We start from the raw sequence: 25,114 nt of genomic DNA, 5'->3' as shown, positions 1-25,114 counted from the left end.
CCCAAAACTCATTTTCTCTCGGGAGCACATTGAAACTCCGTACGGGACCTGGACCATGTGTTGAAAGTTCGATGACCATGAAACTATAGGGTTGTGACCGTCTTATTGGGCTTAACAACCATCGCAGGAATCGAGCCCAAAGAGTATCCACAAACGCACAACTTGAGCCTTGAGTGAAGTGCGTGAGAAACACAAATATCTTTAGAAAATGAACCCAAACTTAAGTGAATTGGACCATTTGCCTGTGGGTGAAATTGAAGACTTTAGACCCTCAGTTTCTGACCCCACTGCACCCATGGATCAAGGAAATTTCCCTACATATATTTTTATACTTGTGGCCCTGATCAAGTGACAACAACTGTTGATCTGATACAGGCTCGTCACGGTTGATCGGTCTATTCAAATGAGCTGAAATCATAGCCTGGCCTACATCTATTGTCAGGGGACTTACTCTTTAGCATAGACAGGTAATGGACCTCCATATGAGTCTCGTTTGCCCGAAACAAACACCCTTTGGCTATAACCTAAGTATACCATGGCCCTGGGGCCATTTGAACTAGTTCTGGGCCTATTTAAAGACCTTAAACCACCCCATTCCCATTCCATACGAATTTATTCCAAACCCTAGGAGAGAGAAGAGAGAAAAGAAGAGAAAAGAGTGAGGAGAAGAGAGAAATCTTGGGAGATTGTGGTGGTGTTTCTCTCCCATGACTACACGTATTAGATCGCCTCTCTATTACGCTACAAGACTTGTTTTGACGATGATTTGGGTAAGAAATCCAAATCCTAATGCCATAGTTAAGGTATAGAATAGTTATTTGTCAACCTAACTAATGGATTTTCCTGATTTTGGTAATCGTTGTTCTTTATACGAGAACATAGGATTCGAACTGAGTTCGAAATGAGTAATCCGACGAAAGGTGCAGACTATAAATGTTTAGGTTATGGTTTTCAAGGCTTTCAATGTCGGCGAAGATTTATGTCTGACTTGATTGCTGCCATATGATCTTAGTTACGATGTTTTCCATATATTATACATGAATGAACTATGTTGGACCAATATGCATTCCATGTGTTTGTTGAAATGTTTGAATGAACTTGAAATTATGATTTTGTGCTTGTCATGATATCTAATCTAAGATCCATGTTTGTTATATGTGTTATAGCCTAGGTTGCATAGGAAATTGCTATAGTTCATGTCATAACTAATCTAGTCTATGTATTTGGTAATGTGTAGGCTAAGTGTTTGATAAAATGTCTGAATGAGAAATTAGTTGATGAATTGTATTTAATAAGGGTGTTGAGATAGGATTCTCAATTACCTTAATTACATGTATGATTTCCTCTATGTGACCTTAATTTCAACAACGCAAGTTATTGATGAATTGTAATGTTCGGCAACATGTTCAATATGTTTGATAAAATGCTCAAATAAATGTTGTACTTGGATTGCTATTAAATGCTTATATGATTGTGACATGTATCTACATGCTGCATTTGAGTATGATTGGGACTACAATGTAGTCCAGGCAATCGGTAATGGTTCCCAATTAAGTGGCCGAATTAGTCTTGCCACATTTGATATGTTCGATGAATTCGAGCTGTATGACGATTGTCAATAGTGGTTAGGCCACGTGGAGTGCTTATGTGCTCCATGTCGATTAATTCAGCATACGCTCGTATCAATCGGACTTTTCAAATAACCCGATTGACATATTGTGTGTTTACCATGTATGGACACTACTGCTTAAATCTAAGGTACCACTTACCAATGTAAAACCCGTTTCAACCATGGTACCATGATCTGTTAAGACTTATGAGCCAGGCATGGTGGTGTGGGACACCGTGGTCGAGTAGTCGGCCTACGCTTGGTTGACGAGCCTCCCCATAGTTTTCAGTGAGCAACCCAAACTCGTGAGCTGAATATAGTGGTATGGGACACTGTATTCGAGCTGTCGGCCTACGTTCAGGTGACGAGCCTCTCGTAGTGACCTTGAGTATAAACACTTGAATTTACCTATCCATTGCTTTCATAGGGGTGATGACCTACACTTGCCTATCGTATGTGATTAACTAGGATTGACGACCCTAGATGGATCCCCGCTTAGGTTAATGATATAAAGGGAGGTACCTTAGCTTCCCAAACCTACTGTATGAATAAGCCTAATTAAGTACTTGGTTAACATGACCATGCACCGCATTACATGTGCTTTAGCAAGGAAGCGCACATTTAGGGAGTTTGCCATACGCGAATGGTTGATGAAGTCGCTGAGGGAGTGTTGGCAAGGGCATGCATCATTATTGCATATCATCTCTGCATTAACCAGAGCAGTTAGGAAATGCTTGTTGTATTACTATATCATTACTGCTTGATTCAATTGATAACATGTTAACCTTTGCCTTATAGTACTACTGAGTTGATCACTCACTCTCACTCTGGGATGGTGTTTTAAAACACCAGCCAGACTCTGTTTTAGTTGCAGATGACCATGAGGCTTACGCGACGAAGCTGAATTTCTTAGACGAGGAATAGTTCCCCTATGTGCAGCTCTCAGGTGGGTCTGTGTAGACCTAGAGTTGCGTTGCCGGGATTACAGGGTTATGGAATAGTTGGACACTTTATGTTTTGCCATTTCGTAGATTTTGGAAACAATACATGTAAACATTCAGCCCAGTTATATACTTACACTCTAGAGGTTGTAAATTGCTTACTTATTTAAATTTGCACGTTACAGTCTTCCGCTTGCTTAATTAAATTACCTTTGGAGTATGATATGCCATTTTGGTGTAATCCCACACATGTTTTATGCACTAATATGGACAACATTTAAACATCATTATCTATGTTGCATAAGTGATGCGTTGGATCTTGAGTGTTGAGCTTTGCTCGACCTCCGAAATTCGGGGCATTACAAGTTGGTATCAGAGCATGATTTGGATTAAACTGGACCTAATTTATGATAAAACGATGCAATCTGACGCACTTTGACTTAGGTGAGGGCGATAAAATGTAGAAATGATGGTAGGATCCCAAGGTTTTGCCAACAGGTGAAATTGACCGTTGAAATGTGACCCGTACGTGTTCGAGATCATGTGAAATGATCTCGATTCCTTCTTAGGCCGTCAATTGATGGGTTTAAGCTATAAATCAGCAAGTTTCAAACTTGAAACATGCTAAAAGGTGAGAATATGCGCGAGTTGGACAAAGAAAATGCATCACACGGGCATAGGGACCCAAAGCATAAATTTCAGTGGGACCCAGGGGGTCCCCTGCACATGTACGGCACCCCGGGAGGGGGTGGCCACTGTCCCAGGGCGGAGCCATCGCCGTCACCTCCAGAGAGGCGTGGCGGCACCGCCCGGATGGCGGCGCTCCGCCCCCAACTCTAGTGGGCCGCGGCGGGCCCGCGGTTCCGGCGGCCCACCGCCCTCCACACATACATGTGGGTCCTGTCCACTAGTGGGGCCACTTTATTTAACCCCCCTTTTCTGCCCTTTGTTCATTTCACCCCTCTCCTAACCCTCTAAACCCCTTCAAAATCACATTTTCTCTCTCAAATCTCACTGTCATACACAAAGCTTCTTCTTCTTCTACATTTTACACCCACCTCCACCATTTTCCTCAAAACCCTCACATACATCTCTCCATCTTCCCATTTTCCACCTATTTGAGCACAAAAGCTCTCTTTTGTGTCTCATAATCTCCAAGACCCACAAACCCATCTCACCCTTCAAGTTTCTTCACTTCCATGGCTCTTTTTGAGCTAGTTACCACTATTTTCTCCATCTCTGCACTCCTTTTCCTCATGGGGAAGAAGAGGGCGTCTGTGGATGAAGCCGGGACTAGCCGCCCTAACCATTCAAGGAAGAAGACGAGCGCGGAGGCTAGCACAAGCGTCAATCAAGAACAAAGATCAAAACAGGATCTTAACCTGCGAATCCCCATCGAAAGATCTCTACCGCCAGTCATCAAACTTGGTAAGTTTCGTAACAGTAAAGTGACATTCGAGGCTCGTGTGGAAGAAAGGCTTTTCGGGTTATACCTAGAGATGGACATGCTCCTGGAAAATGGATGGGGTCCCATATTTGAGAAAAATACTCATGCGAGTGAAGACTCCATACGGGCCCTCTATGCTCATATACGGAACCCACTATTGGAGCCTCTTCAGTTTACTATCCCTTTGGGGAGAGAGGAGGCCATAGTCAATATAGATATGGTGGCTTGTATCATCAGAATGGAGTGTGGAGTTGTACACACCAGTAAGAAGAACCCCGCTAGTGAATGAGAAAGAAATCGCCACACACATTCTCTTTGCGGCCAACTTGAGCAGTGGAGGCAAGGAAATAGCCTTGCATCGACCAAAATGACAAACGATTTCCGCTTGCTCCACCACATATTTACGTATAACGTATATCCCAGGTGGAGTAACCGCACGGAATGTACTCGGTTCAAGGTGGATTTCTTATATAGAACTGGTCAGGGAGATAAGCTATTTCTACCTACATTCGTCTTGTCTTAGATTGTGGGTGCTGCACGATCTACACGGGGAGATGTCTCACTTTCCTTCAGTTGACTTATTTGTAAGATCGCCCGAAATTTTGGCTTCCGACTCCATATGTAGAACCATGCCCCGATCTATGTAATCAGTCACACTACACTCAACAATATGGGTATAGGCCCTAGGCAACGACAAGCAAGGCTTGATGAGTCCGGGGATGAAATTGAAGAAGAGAGAGAAAAGTAGTGAGGATGAGGAAGAGGCCCAAGGTTTAGATGGGGGACCTCCTACTGCTACTTGTGAGGACCGCAATGATTGGGCCGCCTTAGAAGCCCCACATGGCTCAGATTGAAGAGAACTAGGCCGCCCTGAAACAGAAAATCAAGGAGAATCAGGCCTATCTGAAATAAAAATTCAAGAGGATGTCTCACACTCTGAAGACTCTCCTATGCTGTATGTAGGATAAGGGTGCGCCTCCTCCTTCACTAGAGTTAGAGGACTAGACATATGTTGCAGTCATCTTTTGGTTTGCTTTGTTCCTTACTTTCTATGTAATAACCCTTGTCAGCTTAGTTGGATGTTAGAATAGTTAGTGTTAAAGCTTTGTTAACATTAGCTCACTTGCATCTTTTGTCATGATTCATGTAATACTACATCTCATGTATTGTGGCAATTTTTGGTTAAATGAAATGCATGAAGCTTTTTTTGAAATAAAATGTGTAGAATGATTGGAAAAGTGAGTAATATTATTCTAAATCTTACACATGTTGCACCCTATGTTGTATATAGGGAATGCCTCCTAAAAACACTTGGAACATAACACGTCTCATACTTGACGGATCGATTGACGGGGCACCTCCCCTGAGCGATAGCCATACAGACCCCAATTTGGGCCCAGATAGTGACACAATGCCGGAGTCACAGTCGGCCACTGGCCCCACCAATGGGCCAACATAAGATGCACCACCGGTTCTGGGATGGAACCCTGCGTCTACATCAACACCACACGTACCTCAGTCGGCTCCTCCTCCTGATACATTGGAGCAGATGATATTTTTAATGTAGTAACAACAGCAATTTTTGGCCACTATTGTGGGGGCCATTGCCCAGAACATGAATACAATCTCGCCTGCACCACTTGTGTAGCCTGCTAAAAATATGAATACTAGTGGCCTTTTTGAGCGCTTTCAACGTTTCTAACCCCCCACCTTTGCAGGCACTTACAGGCCCGAGGAAGCCGAATACTGGCTAGATCGCATCTCTAAGATGTTGAAGCCGTTGCACTGCACTGAGGTAGAGTAAGTTGAGCTAGTCACCTGTATGTTCAAGAAGGAGGATAATCTATGGTGGGACAACATCCTACGAACAGTTTCCATAGGACACATGGACGTGGGATGCATTTGAGACTCACTTCCATGGAAAGTATTTCCCCCTCACTTATCGTAATGAAAAGGAGGGTGAGTTTCTTAGCCTCCATCAGGGAGGAATGACCATGTCAGAATACGAGAACAGTTTCACGGAGTTGGCCAGATATGCTCCACTGATCCTAGCAGACGAGCTGATGAGAATGTGGCAATTTTTAGAGGGCCTGCGGTCCGATATCCGCATGAAGATGTGTTACGCTAGTATTCCCAATTATGCTGAGCTAGTGAACATGTCCCTACGAGTCGAGTAAGATGGAGACAGACTGTCTCAGACACATATGCTCATGGGCCCGAGGCCTCGACCTAATTTGTCGAATCGACCGTTCCTCGGCAAGAGGCCCCATGCAGATTCGCCTCCCAGGCTTATGGCTCCACCGACCCAGCCGAAGCAATCAAATCTGTGGTGCACCTACTGTAAGAAAATGGGTCATTCAGATACCTATTGTTTTACTAAGATGAGGGACAATGGTTTTACGCCACCTCAGAAGATCAACCGTCAGCTACAACAAGCTATATCAGCTCCACCTCTACGATCGGCACCGCCAGCACAACCATTTTACTGACCAGCCTCAATGACTTATGGCAGCGCAACCAAATCATCCACAACAATTGCGTGTACATGCACTTGCAGCTGAAGCATCTGAGGCAGAAATGCAGTGCCTTTAGCCTTGAAGTCACAGCCCACATTTAAGGTACACCTATATTTCTATTGGTGGACACTGGGTCCACTATTTCGATAATATCATGTTGTACAATCAAGCAATTAGGGTTGAGCACTACCCCTATGGTTGGGTGAGAGTCCTTACCACGACAAGGACTTCTCCGACGCTACTAAGTTTTGTAAAGATTGCCTGATAGACTTAGGGAGCAGAACGGTGCGCATTGACCTGATTGTCACCCTGCTGCATCATTACGACATCATCCTCGGCATGGATTGGCTCATCGAAATGAAGGCAGATATCGACTGTGATACCAGATTGGTGATAGCCCGTGGACCTGAGGGCACAACCTTTACTTTCCCAATTCAAGTTAGTTGGCCCTACCATATAAGTTATTACGCTTCCTTATTAGAAAATCTTAATGGTCTGACACTTGGGGAGCACCCGTATTATTTATAAAGAAGAAGGACGGATCACTACAGTTGTGTATTGATTATCGCAGACAATCACGTCATGGTCAAGAACAAGTATCCTCTACCTAGGATAGATGACCTGTTTGACCAGTTAAAGGGGCCCAGTATTTCTCAAAAATTGACCTGCAGTCCGAGTATCATCAGTTGCGCGTCAGGGATGAAGACGTACAGAAAATAGCATTCAGAACCAGTTTTGGGCACTATGAATTCCTTGTGATGTCGTTTGGACTTACAAATTCACCAGCTGTGTTCATAGACCTCATGAATGGGGTGTTTCAGCCGTATCTGTACCAGTTCGTCATCGTATTTATAGATGACATTTTGATATATCCAAGAGCCGAAAGGATCATGAAGAGCACTTACGAGCAGTCTTCGATACTCTTAGGAAGAATCAGTTGCTTGCTCAGTACCGAAAATGTGACTTTTGGAAGGAAGAGGTCAAGTTTCTAGGACACGTAGTGTCCAAGGAAGGTATCGCCGTGGACCTTGTTAAGGTGACCGTGGTACAGGACTAGGAACAGCCCAGTTCGGTTACAGAAGTAAGGAGTTTCCTCGTCCTTGCAGGCTACTATCACCGATTCATTAAGGATTTTTCCAAGATGGCCAGACCATTGTCTCAACTCACTCGAAAGGATCTTAAATTTTCCTGGAACAAGAAAGCAGAAGCAGCCTTTCAGGAATTAAAGGACAAATTGACATCCGCACCCATGCTAGTATTATCAGAGCAAGGGGTCAAATATACTATATACACTAACACATCTCATATTGGTTTGGGTTGTGTTCTTAAGCAAAAGGACAGAGTGATTGCCTATGCATTGTGACAATTGAGGAAACACGAAGAGAACTACCCTACTTATGACCTAGAATTAGCGACATTCATCTTTGCATTGAAGCTCTGGAGACATTACCTCTACAGAGAGGAGTTCGAGCTCTTTTGCGATCATAAAAGCCTCAAGTGCATCTTTACTTAGAGAGACCTGAACATGAGGCAACGACATTAGATGAAAACCTTGAAAGACTTTAAGTTTGAGCTCTCCTACCATCTTGGCAAGGTGAACCTTGTGGCCGATGCGTTGAGCCACAAGAAGATAATAAAATTTACAGCTCTGCTGATGATTGAAGAATGGAACATGGTAAAGTTTATACGAGACTTCAAACAGAAGCTTACAGTAGAGGAGCCATTTGAGAGCGTCGCACACATCCACGTACAACCACTTATTGATGAACGAATCATTATGGCTCAAAAAGAAGATGAACTATTGGTGAAGATGAGAAAACGGACAAGTGACAGTGAAGACTCCGAATGGAGGGTTGGCTTAGATGAAAGTTTGAGATATCGCGGCCGCCTATGCATCCCGAATCTCCATGACTTGAGAAAGGAAGTCTTGGAAGCCGCTCACAATTCAAGGATGGTAATGCATCTGGGTAGTACGAAGATGTATAGAGACATGAAGCGTTCGTACTGGTGGGACAACTTGAAGGCCCACATAGCAGATTATGTATCTCGTTGTCTCACGTGTCAGCAGGTCAAGGCCGAGCATCACCGACCTCCTGGTTTACTTCAGCCCATGCCCATAGCTAAATGGAAATGGGACTTCATATCTATGGATTTCATTTTCAGGTTACCAAAGACGAGGAAGGGAAGTGACTCCATTTGGGTGATTGTGGACTGATTAACGAAATCAGTTCATTTCCTCCCGATTAGAGTTTCAAATTCAGCAAATGATTTAGCTAAGTTGTACATCAAGAAGATTGTATGGCTGCATGGAGTGCCTATGGATATTGTGTGGGATCAAGACACGATTCACGTCCATTTTCTAGACTCAAATCCAAGAAGCAATGGGAGTGCAGCTAAAGTTCAGTACCGCGTTCCACCCACAGACTGATGGGTAGACGGAACAGGTAAATGAGATACTCGAAGACATGCTGTGAGCGTGTGTGATCGATTTTAATAATAGTTAGGATGACTCTCTTCCCTATACTGAGTTCGCTTATAACAATAGCTTCCAAGCGAGCATTGACATGGCTCCTTATGAAGCCTTGTATGGACGCCCATGTCGAGCACCCCATTATTGGGCAGAAGTTGGCGAGAAGAGTTTGATTGGCCCATATTTAGTATAGGCGACCTCAGAGAAGATTGATATTATTAGACACCGACTCCTTGTAGCACAGAGTAAACAGAAGAGTTATGCCGATACCTAATAGCGACAACTGGAATTCGAAGTTGGGGACCATGTATTTCTTAAGGTTTTCCCCATGAAGGGAGTCCTTCAATTTGGTAAGAAAGGGAAACTCACACCGCAATTTATTGGATCATTTCAGATTTTAGACCGAGTGGGTGTGGTAGCAAACCGCCTTACTTTGCCCACACCACTCATCGGCGTGCACAACGTATTTCACGTGTCCATGCTGAAGAAATACATTCATGATCCCACTCATATTATCAAGTGGGAGCAGGTGCAGCTAAGTGAAGATGCTACCTATGTAATGTGACCAACACGTATTCTGGATAGGAAAGAACAGGTGCTACGCAGCAAAGTTATCCCACTTGTGAAAGTATTGTGGACTCACCACACTGAGGAAGAGGCTACTTGGGAAATAGAAGCCGAAGTCCATAAGAACTACCCTCAGATCCTCGAGGAGTGCGAAAAGGTACTAATTTCGAGGACACAATTTTTCTTTTAGGGGGGTAGATTGTAACGTCTCTAAAAAATCCGTACAAAGACCCGAGTACCACCTCAGGCAGAAATCCCTAAAGACCGTATACTGTAGAAATTAGACAAAAATTAATTAAGTACTAAACTAAATTAATTGGTGGATTAGCTTGAACCACTATCTATACAAACTGCAAGACCCAAAACCATTAAAATCACTAGCGCAACATTACTTGAAAACCTCGGAGAAATCCCAAAACCTAGTTGCTCTCAGGAGCACATTGAAACTCTATATCAGACCTGGACTGTACGTTGAAAGTCCAATGACTGCGAAACTATTGAGTTATGACCGTTTTATTATGCTTGACAACCATCGCGGGAATCAAGCTCAAATAGTATCCAGAAACGTACAACTTAAGCCTTGAGCAAAGTGTGTGAGAAACGCGTATATCTTTAGAAAATGAACCCAAACTTAAGTGAATTGGACCATTCGCTTGCGGGCGAAATTGAAGACTCCACACCACCAGTTTCTGACCCAATTGCACCCACAGATCAGGAAAATTTTCCTGCACATATATGTATACTTGTGGCTCTGATCGAGTGACAACGATCGTTGATCTGATACAGGTCCATCATGGTTGATTGGCCTATCCAAACGTGCTGAAATTGTAACCTAGCCTACATCTATTGTCAGGGGACTTAATCTGTAGCATAGACAGGTAATGGACCTCCAGATGAGTCCCATTTGCCCGAAACAAACACCTTTTGGCTATAACCTAAGTATATCATGGCCCTGGGCCATTTGAACCAGTTATGGGCCTATTTAAAGACCTTTAACCACTCCATTCCCATTCCATACAAAATTTCTCCAAACTTTAGGAGAGAGAAGAGAGAAAGGAGGAGAAAAGAGTGAGGAGAAGAGAGAAAGCCTGGGGGATCGTGACGGTGTTTCTCTCCCATGACTACACGCACTAGATCACCTCTCTATTACGCTACACGACTCGTTCTAACAACGATTTGGATAAGAAATCCAAACCATAACGCTATATTTAAGGTATAGAATAGTTGTTTGTCAACCTAGCTAACAGATTTTCTTGATTTAGGTAACCGTTGTTTTGTATACGAGAACGTAGGATTCAAACTGAGTTCGAAACAAGTAATCCGATGAAAGGTGCGGACTATAAACGTTTAGGTTATGGTTTTCAAGGCTTTCAATGTCGGTAATGATTTATGTCTGACTTGATTGCTGCCATATGATCTTAGTTACGACGTTTTCCATATATTATACATGTATGAACTATGTTAGACCAATATGCATTCCATGTGTTTGTTGAAATGTTTGAATGAACTTGAAATTATGATTTTGTGCTTGTCATGATATCTAATCTAAGATCCATGTTTGTTATATGCGTTATAGCCTAGGTTGCGTAGGAAATTGCTATAGTTCATGTTATAACTAATCTAGTCTATATATTTGGTAATGTGCAGGCTAAGTGTTTGACAAAATGTCTGAATGAGAAATTGTTTGATAAATTGTATTTAATAAGGGTGTTGAGATAGGATTCTCAATTACCTTAATTATATGTATGATTTCCTCTATGTGACCTTAATTTCAACTACGCAAGTTATGGATGAATTATAATGTTTGGTAACAAGTTCAATATGTTTGATAAAAATGCTCAAATGAATGTTGTACTTGGATCGTTGTTAAATGCTTATATGATTGTCACATATATCTACATGCTGCATTTGAGTATGATTGGGACTACAATGTAGTCCAGGCAATCGGTAACGGTTGCCGATTGAGTGGCTGAATTAGTCTCGCCACATTTGATACGTTCGATGAATTCGAGCCGTACGACGATTGTCGACGGTGGTTAGGCCACGTGGAGTACTTATGCGCTCCATGTCGATTAATTCAGCATCCACTCGTACTAATTGAACTTGTCAATTAACCTAATTGGCATATTGTGTGTTTACCATGTATGGACACTATTGCTTGAATCTAAGGTACCACTTACCAATGTAAAACCTGATTCAACCATAGTACCACAATCTACTAAGACTTGTGAGCCGGGCATAGTGGGATGGGACTCCGTGGTCGAGTTGTTGGCCTACACTGGGGTGATGAGCCTCCCCGTAGTGTCCACTGAGCAACCCAAACTCGTGAGCCGAATATGGTGGTATGGGACACTGTATTCGATCTGTCGGCCTACGTTCAAGTGACGAACCTCCCGTAGTGACCTCAAGTATAAAGACTTGAATTTACCTATCCACTGCCACTCCGGGACGGTGTTTTAAAACACCAACCTGACTCTATTTTAGTTGTAAATGACGATGAGGCTTATGCGATGGAGTCGGATTTCTTAGACGAGGAGTTCTCCTATGTGCACTCTCTAGTGGGTCTGTATAGACCTAAAGCTGCGTCACCGGGATTACAGGGTTATGGAATAGTTGGACACTTTATGTTTTTCCATTTCGTAGATTTTGGAAACAATACATGTAAACACTCAGCCTAGTTACATACTTATGCTCCAGAGGTTGTAAATCGCTTACTTGTTCAAATATGCACGTTACAGTCTTCCGCTTGCTTAATCAAATTACCTCTGGAGTATGATATGCCATTTTGGTGTAATCCCACTCATGTTTAATACAGTAATATGGACAACATTTAAACATCATTATCTATGTTCATAAGTGATGCGTTGGATCTCGGGTGTTGAGCTTTTCTCGACCCTCGAAATTCGGGGCGTTACACTTGCGAACTCTAGAGAGTTACTGTGGCCAACCCTGTACATAAATCCTATCGAGTTCACTGCCTCAGTAGCTTCATTGGGCCCCTCTGATGGATCGCAGTTTGTGAACTCCCTGGCCACGATAAGCCCCACGAACTCTAGAGAGTTATAGCAGCCATTCGCATAAGACCCAACTCTAACTACTTAGGAGCCTAAACTATGATCGATCTAACTACTTATGAGCCTAAACCGTGATTGCTCCAACTACTTATGAGCTTAAACTATGTGTGAGAGTCCAGTCCAGTCAAGTCTAGTCAAAGTCTAGTCTAATAAAGTTCAGTCCAGTCAAAGTCTAGTCTAGTTAAGTTCAGTCCAGTCAAGTTTAATCTAGTTAAGTCTAGTCATGTCCAGTCAAATGTGTGCAGGTAGCAGTATATTTATCCTATTGACAAGAGTCGCGGGATCTTTACATCTCTTATCTTCTTGATGACGAAGAAATATTATCTTGCAAAATCCTCAAAAGCGGTAGAGAATAAAATAGCAATGAATTATCATTTTCTTCCGAGCGACTTGATGACTCGGAGATATATATATATATATATATATATATATATAATATTCTTTAAATCTCTTAAAGGAACGTTGAGTGCTATCCATCTTTCAAGAATAGCATCATGCTTTACTGTGCAAATATTTTCTTCTGAAGGAATTCTATACCTTGGTCTTTTTGATAATTTCTTACGTGCGGTAGAAGAATATGTACGTGAATAGGGAGGACATAATATGTCTCATCAAAGGAGTTCTATACCTTGGTCTTTCTGATAATTTCTTACGTGTGGCAAAAGAATATGTATAGCATAGTCTACTGGGCACACCAACGCATCCAGCAATAGGAAGGATGAGCTGGGAATTATGAAGCAAGATCTAGTATTGACAAATGGAATCATTATTAATAACTTCTTCTATATCCTCCAGAAAGTTAGTAAATAAAAAGGAGCATTCTCTATTTTTCTGAATCAGCAAAGGTCTAAGGGAAATATACTTCTAACCAGCCTATGAAGAAATGCCAAGGAGTGCAAACTAGAAAAGACTCAGTGGTTGAACTTTTAAAGCTAAAACCATATCTCTGAAAGCACGATATAATGGGCAAAGAATATGCAAAGCACGCTAACTAGCAAAAAAATGGGAGTGACCAAATCATTGTCATATTGTGAATATGACAAATCATTCTAAAAGCTTTCAATTTATTTTGCAATTATCAATGCTTCATGAAATTAAATTAGAAGATTATGATATCTTGAGATACTAATTCCAATTAACTGGGCAATAAAGATTACCATTCGAAATCTTGGACTATGTAGACTGTGAACAAAGGAGATAATCAAAGAGATCGTTGCAGCAGGAGCAGTATTAAAGAACAATTCCCTAGTGATGGAATTCAAAGAAAGAATTACGGGAGTTGATCAAAGAGACCGTTGCAACAGCAGCAACATTGAAAGATAGTTCTCTGACCAAGATACTCAGAGATGAAGTCGCCTTAATATTACAGTAACTGGCTTTGATGGAAAGAGAATTTTATCATATCTAATGAAAAATCTACTCGACACTACTGGCTGGTGGCATTCAAGTCTTCCTTTTAAACACGATCATTCAAGTCTTCTGTTCAAGTGTAATCATTCAATTTTCTGGTTAAGCATGATCATCCAGTCATCCTTCAGTTGTAGTTTATTTAGTTCTTCGGTCGGAAGAAGATCGATCCTCTATTTGAATTCATGAATCAATCAAAGAAGGATCAAGGGGGCATCTGTTGAGGCATAAAAAATATTCCATCTCATTGCATGTCCATTGCATTAGTCAGAGAATTCCATGGTGCGGATCCTTTTCAGGGTTGTGCACTCCTTATTTTGGTGAAAAGCAGTGAGTGGGGGTATTATGGTAAAAAGAAGTGAAGAGGGTATTTTGGTAAAAAAGGGGTGCATGGGTGTCATTTTAATGGAGAAGGGATGTACCCACCATTTAAGGAAGAAGTGGGTGGTCGCCACTATTTAAAGAGAGGATGCATGTAGAAAAGGAGGTTGGATGTTGAGTGAAGGAAGAAGTGGCATTTATCCAGTATTCATCTTGAAGAGCTTTTACAATATTCTTAGGTTCAATCTTTAAGGTAAAGCAAAAATGATTATAAATGCTTTCTATCTGCCGTCGAGTTCCTACACCATCATCAGGAACTCTAATAATTTGTTCTTGAGGATGATCCTTAATGATGGGTATGTTAGATAACGGTTAGGGTTCATTTAATGATGGAAATTTGTTATCTAATTTATCTAGTATGCATGAATCAACATCATCTACTAATTCATTTACAGAGGTATCTTCTTCATAAGGATGATCATCAATTACCACATTGACAGACTCTTGAATAGTGAGGGTTCTTAGGTTGTACATTCTATAAGCATGACTATTCATGGCATACCCCAAAAAAATATCTTCATCACTTTTAGACTCAAATTTTCCAAGGTGATCTCTGTCTCTCAAGATGTAGCATTTACTACCAAAAATCTGAAAATATTTCACACTAGGTAGTTTCCCATACCATAGTTCGTATGGAGTTTTGTTCAAGCCTGCTCTAGGATATACTCTATTAATGATGTAGCAGGCAATATTGACAGCTTCTGCGTAGAAACTTTTTGCCATATCCATTTAACATAACTGACCCCATTTCCTGTAATACTCGATTTTTCCTTTCAACAACTCCATTTTGTTGTGGGGTTTTTGGGGCTGAGAATTCATGATGAATTCCTTTCTCATTGCAATATTTTTCAAATCTGTTTTTTTACAAATTCCCCACCATGATCGTTCCTGATGCGATTAATACAATATCCTTTTTCATTTTAAAGTCGCTTTACCAAGATTACAAATTCTTCAAAGGCATCTAATTTCTCTCAAAGAAATGCGACCCAAGTAAATCTGGTGTAGTCATCTACTACCACCGGGAAATATCTTTTCTTGCCATGGCTTTCTACTTTGGTTGGACCAACCAAATCCATATGCAGAAAATCCAAGGGTTTTGTTGTTGCTATGGTGATTGTCTTTTTGTGGTCGATTTTTATCTGTTTTCCTTTTAGACATCCTTCACAGACAACTTTTTCTTCTTTTCTAATCTTGGGAAGCCCTCTAACCAAATTTTTAGAACTGAGCTTGGATAAATTTTGGTAGTGAACATGTCCCAATCTTTGGTTCTATAATCTGAATTCATTCTTAACATCCATATTGCACTTTGTGGATAGCACACTCTCATTAGTACTTTCAATGACATAACAGTTATCACTAGCACGTAAACCTTTTATGAGAGATTTTCCTGTATGATCTAAAATCCTATATACATCCTTTAAGAAAGTGACCAGATGTTCTTTGTCACAGATTTGGGAGATACGAAGGAGATTATGTTTCAGACCTTCCACTCAGAGGACATGCTTGATTTTTGGAAGGCTTGGTACAGCTATTGTTCCTTGTCCAACAATTTTGGCAGAGCTACCATCTCCAAATGTGACTGATCCTCCATCAAAATTTGAATACTCACAAAAATGAGTTTGATCACCAGTCACGTGTCTAGAGCATCCACTATCAAGGTACAATTTTGAACTATTGCTTACTTTTATAGCAGTATGGATTACAAGGCAATTGTTTTGATCTGTCACATCCTTTAAGACCCTTTTAATCATGATTCCAACTTTAGTTGAGATCACTCTCTAAGTGGTGAAGCCCTTAAGAGAGACCCGCTTTGATACCAATTGAAATTGCGGTAAAGACCGCTTTAGTTGAAGTAGGAATATGTCAATATATCCTAAAGGGGGGGTGAATAGGATTTTTTTAAAGAATTTTATAATAGTTTAAAATCCTATCACTCTAATCCTAACAAAAAGCATATATTAGGATTACTTAATAGTAACTCTACTGGCTTCCAAGCCCAGCAGAGGATCCAATCACAAACTATTTGAGAGATAAACAATATACAGACTAGTTTATGATGGATATGACTATGAGTGTGTGTGAGGTGTGATCTCAGATGATCAGATATGGAAGTATTTGATGAAATCACATAAACAAATGAAAGACAAAAACAATCTCAAACATAGTCATTTTTATAGTAGATCGACTACTTATCTACTCCACTCCCTATAATCGCACTCAACCCTTGAGTGTACCGGATTTCTCTAAGGAGGTTTCACACGGTTCACCCCAAACCCAAGGTTTTAAATCAGGTTCACCTTTAACCTTTACAACCTACACCTAGGCTGACTTTTTATTCTCTCACGAGTAAGGGTCAACACAACGCACCCACTTTTAGGCACACTGGCCAAGGATCTTCCACAAGACCCTAAGTGTTTATGCTCTTCACAGAGCAAAGGTCAACACAACGCACCTACCATGTACACTCTCACCAGAGGCCTCCTAGAGGACTTGCAAGGGGTGAGAAACACCTTAGACCCAATCCTACAAAGGAATGATCACAAGGGTCCTCTGGACTCTAATAACTTACAGATAAGAAGATGAGTCCCTCTTAGCTCGTTGTCGAGGATCTCCTCCTTTGTTGATGAAGAGTCTTCTGCTTCCTTGAACAGCAACTTAGAAGATATACCAATGCATGTCGACGGGTTGGGTCAAGGCTATGATAGAATCCTTCTCTTCTAAATGTTTTCCTATACGGATGATAGAGCGATTCCAATCATCTATGCATTCAAGGCATCCCAGCTTAATGATTTGCCATTAAGGTGGTAGCTGGAGGATCCTTGAATGTGGAAGTTCATTCCCCAATCCACTCTACTGAATATTAATGATGAGGGTGGATTGGAGGATGAACTCCCTTGAGAGAAAGGGCTTTAGGTAAATGATCTAAGGTAAAACACTCAAAAGCACTCTCTTCTTTCTCTACCAGCAACTACAGGCATGCTCTCTATATATAGGCAAAAAGTTTCAACGAATATAAAATGATCACATTTGTAACAGAGTTCGATATCATCAAGCAGGGTCGATATCACTCTCGATTGCATCGACTGGCCACTCGATGGCATGAACACAATGTCATACACTTTTGAAACCTTTTGCTAGCTAGTCGAGGAAATCGAGACAAGTGTCGATATCGTCGAATTTCGAACTCTGATAGTATCAATACGAGGTTCGATTCCTCGACATTTGAAAATGAGAGAGACTTACTTTGAAATATTTAAGTCAACGGATATGACGAGGTACACTCAATATCATTGGAATTTGAATATCGATGATATCGGTAGTCAGGTTAATGCATCGATAAATACAAAGGATTTTTCAGTCAAGCTTACTGGACAGTTTATGTCCATTCTCGATGCAACCGACTCAACCTCGATATCATCGATATTTAAATATCGATTCTATCGAGTGACCCTCGATCAAAGATAAATCATCATGAAATATTTGCTGGATATCTATGAATCCAAGACCGATATCATCGAAGTCCTTCCGATATCATCAAGATTTAAATTTTGATGATATCGAGGAGTACTTCGATATATCGATGATCTTATGATTTTTCTTAGAAAAAACAGGGACTCATTTGCTCTGCTATCGATTTATTGAGTCAACTTCGATAGACTCGAGATTCAAATATTGATGATATCGATAGGTATATCGATACATCGATAATTCCATCCAGATGAGTATGTGGTTGCTGGACATATTTTGTCCTCATTTCGATGATATCGTTTAGTCATCGAGGACATCGACAACACGTGTCGATAATATCAATCAGTATATCAATAAGATCGACAGAGCTAGAAAACTTAGAGATTTTCTAAAATTTGAAAAGGTTTTCTAACTCAAAACCATATGATGTTCTAATTTGTTTTAAGGGTTTTATTTACCTGGTGTTTTGGGATATGGGATGTGAGGTTTAGATTTACTTATGTCGAGTTCGAGCCCACATCCGGTTGAGTTAGACAGTTGATTGATCTTCCTATAGAGCGTATATGTCTACTCAACTTAACAATCACACTAATTGACAAACCATGGCACTTTCAGTGTCCTTCGCAATGGCAAGGATTTCGGTTAGGGTGCGCGACTAACATGAGGTCAGGGGTTTACCATATTGAGTTTGGCTATCCAAATTTAGGCATGAGACTAGTTTGAATAGAAGTCTCTTGTGATGGACCCCATATCCTGTGATACTACGTACTATCATCCCGACTTCACTTCAGCTTAGTCATTTTATTTGCACCGCATATTGTATTACATTCGTAACATTTAACATTTTGGGTTACTATGTTTCTGCATTTATATGACTTAGATGAGGTTGATGGAATTCGTGGCTCGTAAGGATTTGCATATTATATTACATCCTTGACATCTGATATTTGGCTCATTATGATCTGCATTTCGTACTCTGATATTGTATGACTTATGGACTGGCCAGTATTTCCACTTACTCTGATATTTTTATGCTTGGCACATGCATCACACACACTTACACCACCCTAAGCTTTCTATAAGCTTATGCATAATAGATGCGTGCAGGTGGCATTAGGTCATAGTAGAGTTGAGCTTGGAGCGTGTAGTTGTCTTCTGGAGCTTTGATTTTCAATATATGTATTTCCCTTTCAGCACTATATTCAACTGTTTATATTAGCGGATATGTGATGATGATGTTGCCTTTGTGATTTGGGTAAACTTGTAGTTATGCTTCTTATGAGACAAATGTACATTGAGAAAATCCTCCTTATAAGATCCCAGGATCGGAATCTGGCGTATGCGCGTTAGGAGCCGAGAATGGGGTACTGCGAAGGCTGTCAGCACCGGATTCGGTGATCGGGAATTTTGTGAGCCCAGTTTCTGAGTTTAGGGCATGATACTTATCATACTCAAAACATTCTTAAGTGCACAAATTATCATCTTTCAAATAGGTTTTTGGTTTGTGAACTTGAAAATTTTCAAAATATTTGCTCATAGACTAAGAAAATAGTCATTAGTTTACCTAATCCACACCCCCTAACCTAAAATCTATACTGTCGTCAATGTAAAAGATTAAATCATGTAATTGCAAATGAGATAACGAAAAGAATGGAGAAGTGATGAAAACGTAGTACCTGAAGAAGTTGAGTTGCAGCTCTTTTAAAGTTCTCATTGCGAAGATGGGTTATCACAATGACTAAACAATTGAAAGCAAACTATCATAGTCTTAAATCTTATGAAAACAATAAACCTAACTACACTTCCATTAACTAAGAGATCAATCCTGGTACATGGGATCAGTCAGAGGCATGGACATGTCCTCTGAATCAAACTTCTCAACAAATGGCTTTAAGCAATGTCCATTCACTTTAAAAACATTTCCATTCATTGGATTCTTTATCTCGATGGCCCCATGAGGATATACATTTATAACAGTGAAAGGGTCGATCCAACGAGATCGGAGTTTACTTGAAAAGAGATGTAACCGAGAATTATACAATAGGACCTTTTGACCAATCAAGAATGATTTTCGAAGGATGTTCCTATCATGGAACATCTTCATCCTATCCCTGTAAATTATCGAGTTCTCATATGCGTCATTTTAGATTTTCTTGAATTCATTCAATTGAAGTTTGCTCAATGAGCAAGTGTTATCCAGGTTAAAATTCAGGTTTTTGATATCCCAATAGGCTTTATGTTCCAATTCCACAGGTAAGGTGGCAAGCTTTCCCATAACAAGTCTAAAGAGAGAATTCCGATTGGGGTCTTGAAGGCCCATAAAGCGTCAGTCAAGTAAATTGACTAATCTTTACGATCAAGGTTAACTATTTTCTCTAGAATATGTTTAATCTCCCTGTTGAAATCTCAGCTTGCCCACTTGTTTGTGAGAGGTATGAAGTGCTTACCTTATGAGAGATTCCATATTTCTTCATTAACTTTGCAAATGGCCTATTACAGAAATGTGAACCTCCATCACTAATGATGGCTCGAGGTATTCCGAACTGGGAAAGGATGTTTTCTTTTAAGAATTTAATAACCATTTGATGGTCATTGTTTTGGCATGGGATCGCTTTAGTGACATAGTCTACTGCTAGTAAAATGTATAAATTCCCAAAGGATTGGGGGAATGGTCTCATGAAATCGATGCCCTAACAGTCAAATCCTTCAATGATCAGAATGGTATTGAAAGGCATCATATTTTATTGGGACAATGCTCCCAATTGCTGACAACGCTCACAGGCTTTTACAGAACTCATGAGTGTCATTAAACATAGTGGGCCAGTAAAAGCTGCACTGCAGAATTTCGGCCATGGTCTTTTTAGCAGAAGAGTGACCACCACAGGCCTGAGAATGATAGAAGGAGATGACACTTTGGTATTTATTGTCTGGCATACATCTTCTTAGAATTTGGTCTAGGCAATACTTGAATAAATACGGGTCATTCTAGAAAAATTTGTGTACCTCGATGAAGAGTTTGTTCTTATCCTGTGCAGTCCAATGTGTCGGCGTGAAACTTATGGCAAGATAATTTACAATGTTAGGAAACAGTTGTTCATTAGGGAACATGTCATTTATATATGTCGTCTCAAGGGAATTAGGAAGATCAAGTCTGAAAAGATGGTCAGCCACTACGTTTTCTACTCCCTTTTTATCTTTTATTTCTAAATCAAATTCTTAGAATAAAAGGATCCATCTTATCAAGCTGGGTTTAACATCATTCTTAGAAAGAAGGTTACCTTCAACACCACATGATCAGTGTAAATAATGATCGTGGATCCAATCAAGTAAGACCTAAATTTGTCGAATGCGAATACTACGGCTAAGAGTTCCTTCACTTAGGTAGGGATTTAAAGTTCTACTTGCATAATGAATAACATAGAGCTTCTTTACTTTTCTCTGGCCTAACACTACCCCAATAGCATAGTCAGACACACACACATAATCTCAAAAGGAATGCTCCAGTCAGGTGGTTGCATGATAGGTACGGTGGTCAACATGCCTTTGAGCTTAGAAAAAGCTTCCTGGCATTTCTCAGTCTACTCGTATGGTACATCCTTCTGAAGAAGATTGCACAAAGGATGAGAGAAGTGAATAAAGTCATTTATGAATCGTTAGTAAAATCCCGCATGTCTTAAGAAAGATCGCACGTCTCGTATGCTCTTGGGTGGAGGTAGGTTAGAGATAAGATCAATTTTAGCCTTATCTACCTCAATTCCCTTGGAGAAGATGATATGTCCAAGAATAATTTCCTTACGAACCATAAAATGACATTTCTCCCAATTTAGTACCAAAATCTTTTCTTCACATAGCTTCAACACATTTTTCAAAATTTTCAAACAGTCGCTGAAGGATGGAACAAAGACAGAGAAGTCATCTATAAAGACTTCTAAATATTACCCCACCATGTCAGAAAAAATACTCAACATGCATCACTGAAAAATGGCAGGGGCATTACATAGTCCGAATGACATCCTTCTGTAAGCAAAGGTGCCATAAGGACATGTGAAAGTTGTCTTTTCCTGATCTTCAAGGGCTATATCTATTTAATTATAGCTTGAATATCCGTTAAGGAAGCAATAATAAGAGTGACCAGCTAGCCTTTTCAAGATTTGATTAAGGAAGGGCAAAGGAAAGTGGTCCTTTCTCGTGACGGTATTCAACTTCCTGTAGTCAATGCACATTCTTCAACTAGTAGTAACTCTAGTTGTCACAAGTTCATTGTTGGCATTGGCTACGATGGTGATTCCAGACTTCTTAGGAATCACCTGAGTTGGACTCATCCATTGGCTTTCGGATCCAACAACTTTTGTACCTCGGCCTTAACCACTTCCTTCATATTTGGATTTAATATATGTTGTGGTTGTCCAGAGGTCTTTGTTAAGGGTCAAATATTGCATATTATCCCTCATTTATTAATTGGTTTTATGAACATGATAATGCTTAATGTTCTATTTCAATCATGTTTATGTTGCAAGGTGAATTTAAGAGCTTGGATTGAAAAAGATGCTAAAAGCAGGATTTAACGCTTAAGAATCACCAAGCCAAAGATTGGATCTTAGAAGACTAAGAATGAAGAATTCACATGCCAAAGATCTAAAAAATTAAGTCAAGAATGAAGAGAATTGAAGTTTTGAAGTGAATTTCTATGATCCTTGACTAGTCCTGGCTCCTACTCGATTAGTCGAAGAATCTTGACTTGAACTCCAGCAACATGAACTTTTAAATTTCTGTAGCCCTCAACCAGTCGAGGGTGACCCTCAACTAGTCGAAGGCTGTCCTTGACTAGTTGAGGGTTACGCAGATGTTGCACGGACTACGTAAATTTGAGGTGATTTCCAGAATTTTTTAACTCGGTGCGAAAGGAGTCGATGCAAAACTATAAATAGGGGTCACTAGGATGTTCTTAGGCATCCTCTAGGATTTGAGGAGTGGAGCATAAGCATGGAGAAGTCGTCGCCAATAGTTTTTTCCCTTTTCTTAATTGTTTTTATGCTTTTCTGAAGAGATTTTAGTTCAATCATGTCTATGGTTGGCTAAACCTCTTAACTAGGGCTAAGAGGTGAAGCTTGTAGCGTGATTGGGATGTTTTCTTTGTGTTGATTCATATTTTATTGAACTCTCTTGGATTCTAGTTTGATTATGAAGGAATGTTTTTAGTTCTTAATGGTTTCTTGTGACAAATTATAATAGATCTGCGATAGCTTGAAATATCTTCTTTTTCAGAATTGAAATTGTGAAATTAGGTCTTGTTGTTAACCATCATCCCTTGGGCATGGTAGGATGATGGAATCCTTCCTAACCTTCACAATTCTCTTATGATTGGTAGTGGGATTGGTAAATCTTATTGTTTGCCTTGTCTCATGGGCATAGTTAGGTGATGGAATCACTTTCAAATCCTCACAACTCTCATCCATTGATGATTAGATCCATGAGAAGTTCAAAGATCTGACAAATCTCTTCTTACCAATTAGATAGGATATGACTCTGATTCCAATTGTGTCTTTGAATCAAGCAAGGTAGCATACTAAGAACCTACAAGTGGATCCTTGGAAACCTTAGTTCTCCACCTTTGAATTCCTCAAGTTTTTCATTACATCTCCCACAATTACTCTCTATACTTCCAGATTTAGGTTTTCATCTTTTTCTAGTTCTAGTTCTACCTACTTTCAGAAGGCACACAAGTTCAGTCCTTGTGGATTCGACCTCGATCGAACTGAGATTATTACTGCATCGCGTCCCTACACTTGAGGTTGTGAACAAGTTTTTGGCGCCGTTGTCAGGGACTAACGGTTGTGTTTTTTTGAGATTAACTAGTTTTGGAATTAGGTTAAGATTAGGGTTTTTCTATTTTCTAGTTTTAGGATTAGGTTTTTTCTGTTTTATTTTAGAAACTAACTTAGCTTTCTAATTCTAGGTTTAGAAATTTTCCTAATTTAAATTTAGAAACTAACCCTTTCTATTTTAAGAAACTTTCTATTTTCTATTTTTAGAAACTAGGTTGCTTTCTTATTATTATTTGTAGAAACTAACTCATCTTTCTATTTTTTTTGAAACTTTCTAATTTCAAAATTTTTGTTTTAGAAATTGACTTGTTTTGTTTCATTTTACAGGATCTTAATTTAGGAACTTCTAATTTGGTAATGTCTTTCTAATTCACTCTCTCTTTCTATTTCTAGCTTTCTATTTCCTTCTTTTTTTAAAAAAAGTTTAGGCTAGAATATGAAATTGAGGGGCTGAGATTGTTTCATGCCCAAGTGGGTCCATGACAACACTCAACGTCTTAAGTGAAGGAGGATTGGTTGAGGGGTTATCTATCCATCGCAGGCTTAGACACCACTCTAGATCCTCAGAGTCAATTAAAGTGATGGTTGCCAATCAATCGGTTAATCAATTGATAAGACAACCTCAACCTCAGGTTGAGGAAGTCCAAGATGAGAATGAGGTGCATCAAGCACCCTCACCTCGTACTTTACGAGATTATCTACAACCGGCGTAGGTGAGTACAACTCCTAAAATTTCATGGACTTGAATCTGAAAGTCCATATCTGCACTAGAAACAGTTTGGTAAGATTATAGCCCCTTTATATTTTCCTAATGTGTCTAAGGACACGGTCAAACTAAAACTCTTTCCCTTCTATTTAAAAGAGAAAGCTAAGATGTGGTTGCATTCACTACGTCCCTAATCTATTAGCACATGGAATACATGATAAGGGAGTTCATAAAGAAATTTTTTCCACATCATAAAATGAACACCATAAGAAAGTCAATCATGAAATTCACCCAAAAGAAGGATGAAACATTCTTCCAATGTTGGGAGCGGTTCAAGGATCTTGTCATTTCATGCCCACAACACGGTTTTGAAACGTGGCACATTACACACTTTTTCTATGATGGTCTGACATCTTCCATGTGCTAATTGGTCGAGATAATGTGCAATGGGAAATTCATGAATAAAAATGTCGATGGTGTGTGGGACTACCTGGACAGACTTGCTGAAAACACACAATTATGGGACACCTCCCCAAAATCAAGCACCACTTCTAAGCCCACTCAATCAAAGGAGAGGGGTGGATTATACCTTTTGAAAGAGGATGATGATATCAATGCTAAAGTATCTAATGTCATAAGGAAATTCGAGGCCATGGAACTAAAGAAGGATAAGGTTAAGGAAACTGTTTACAGTATTTGTGCT

At 40.1% G+C, this 25,114-nt stretch overlaps 1 pseudogene; it reads right to left on the bottom strand.

The window, feature by feature from the left end:
- Window positions 1-24,681: 24,681 nt before the first annotated feature.
- On the bottom strand, window positions 24,682-24,780 carry LOC131219765 (small nucleolar RNA R71; annotated as a pseudogene).
- Between the last annotated feature and the right edge of the window lie 334 nt (window positions 24,781-25,114).

Source organism: Magnolia sinica, chromosome 11 (genome assembly GCF_029962835.1).
Source record: "Magnolia sinica isolate HGM2019 chromosome 11, MsV1, whole genome shotgun sequence".
Lineage (NCBI taxonomy): Eukaryota > Viridiplantae > Streptophyta > Magnoliopsida > Magnoliales > Magnoliaceae > Magnolia > Magnolia sinica.
Note: the sequence above shows the minus strand (reverse complement) of the source record. Positions and strands in the feature narration are given on the sequence as shown.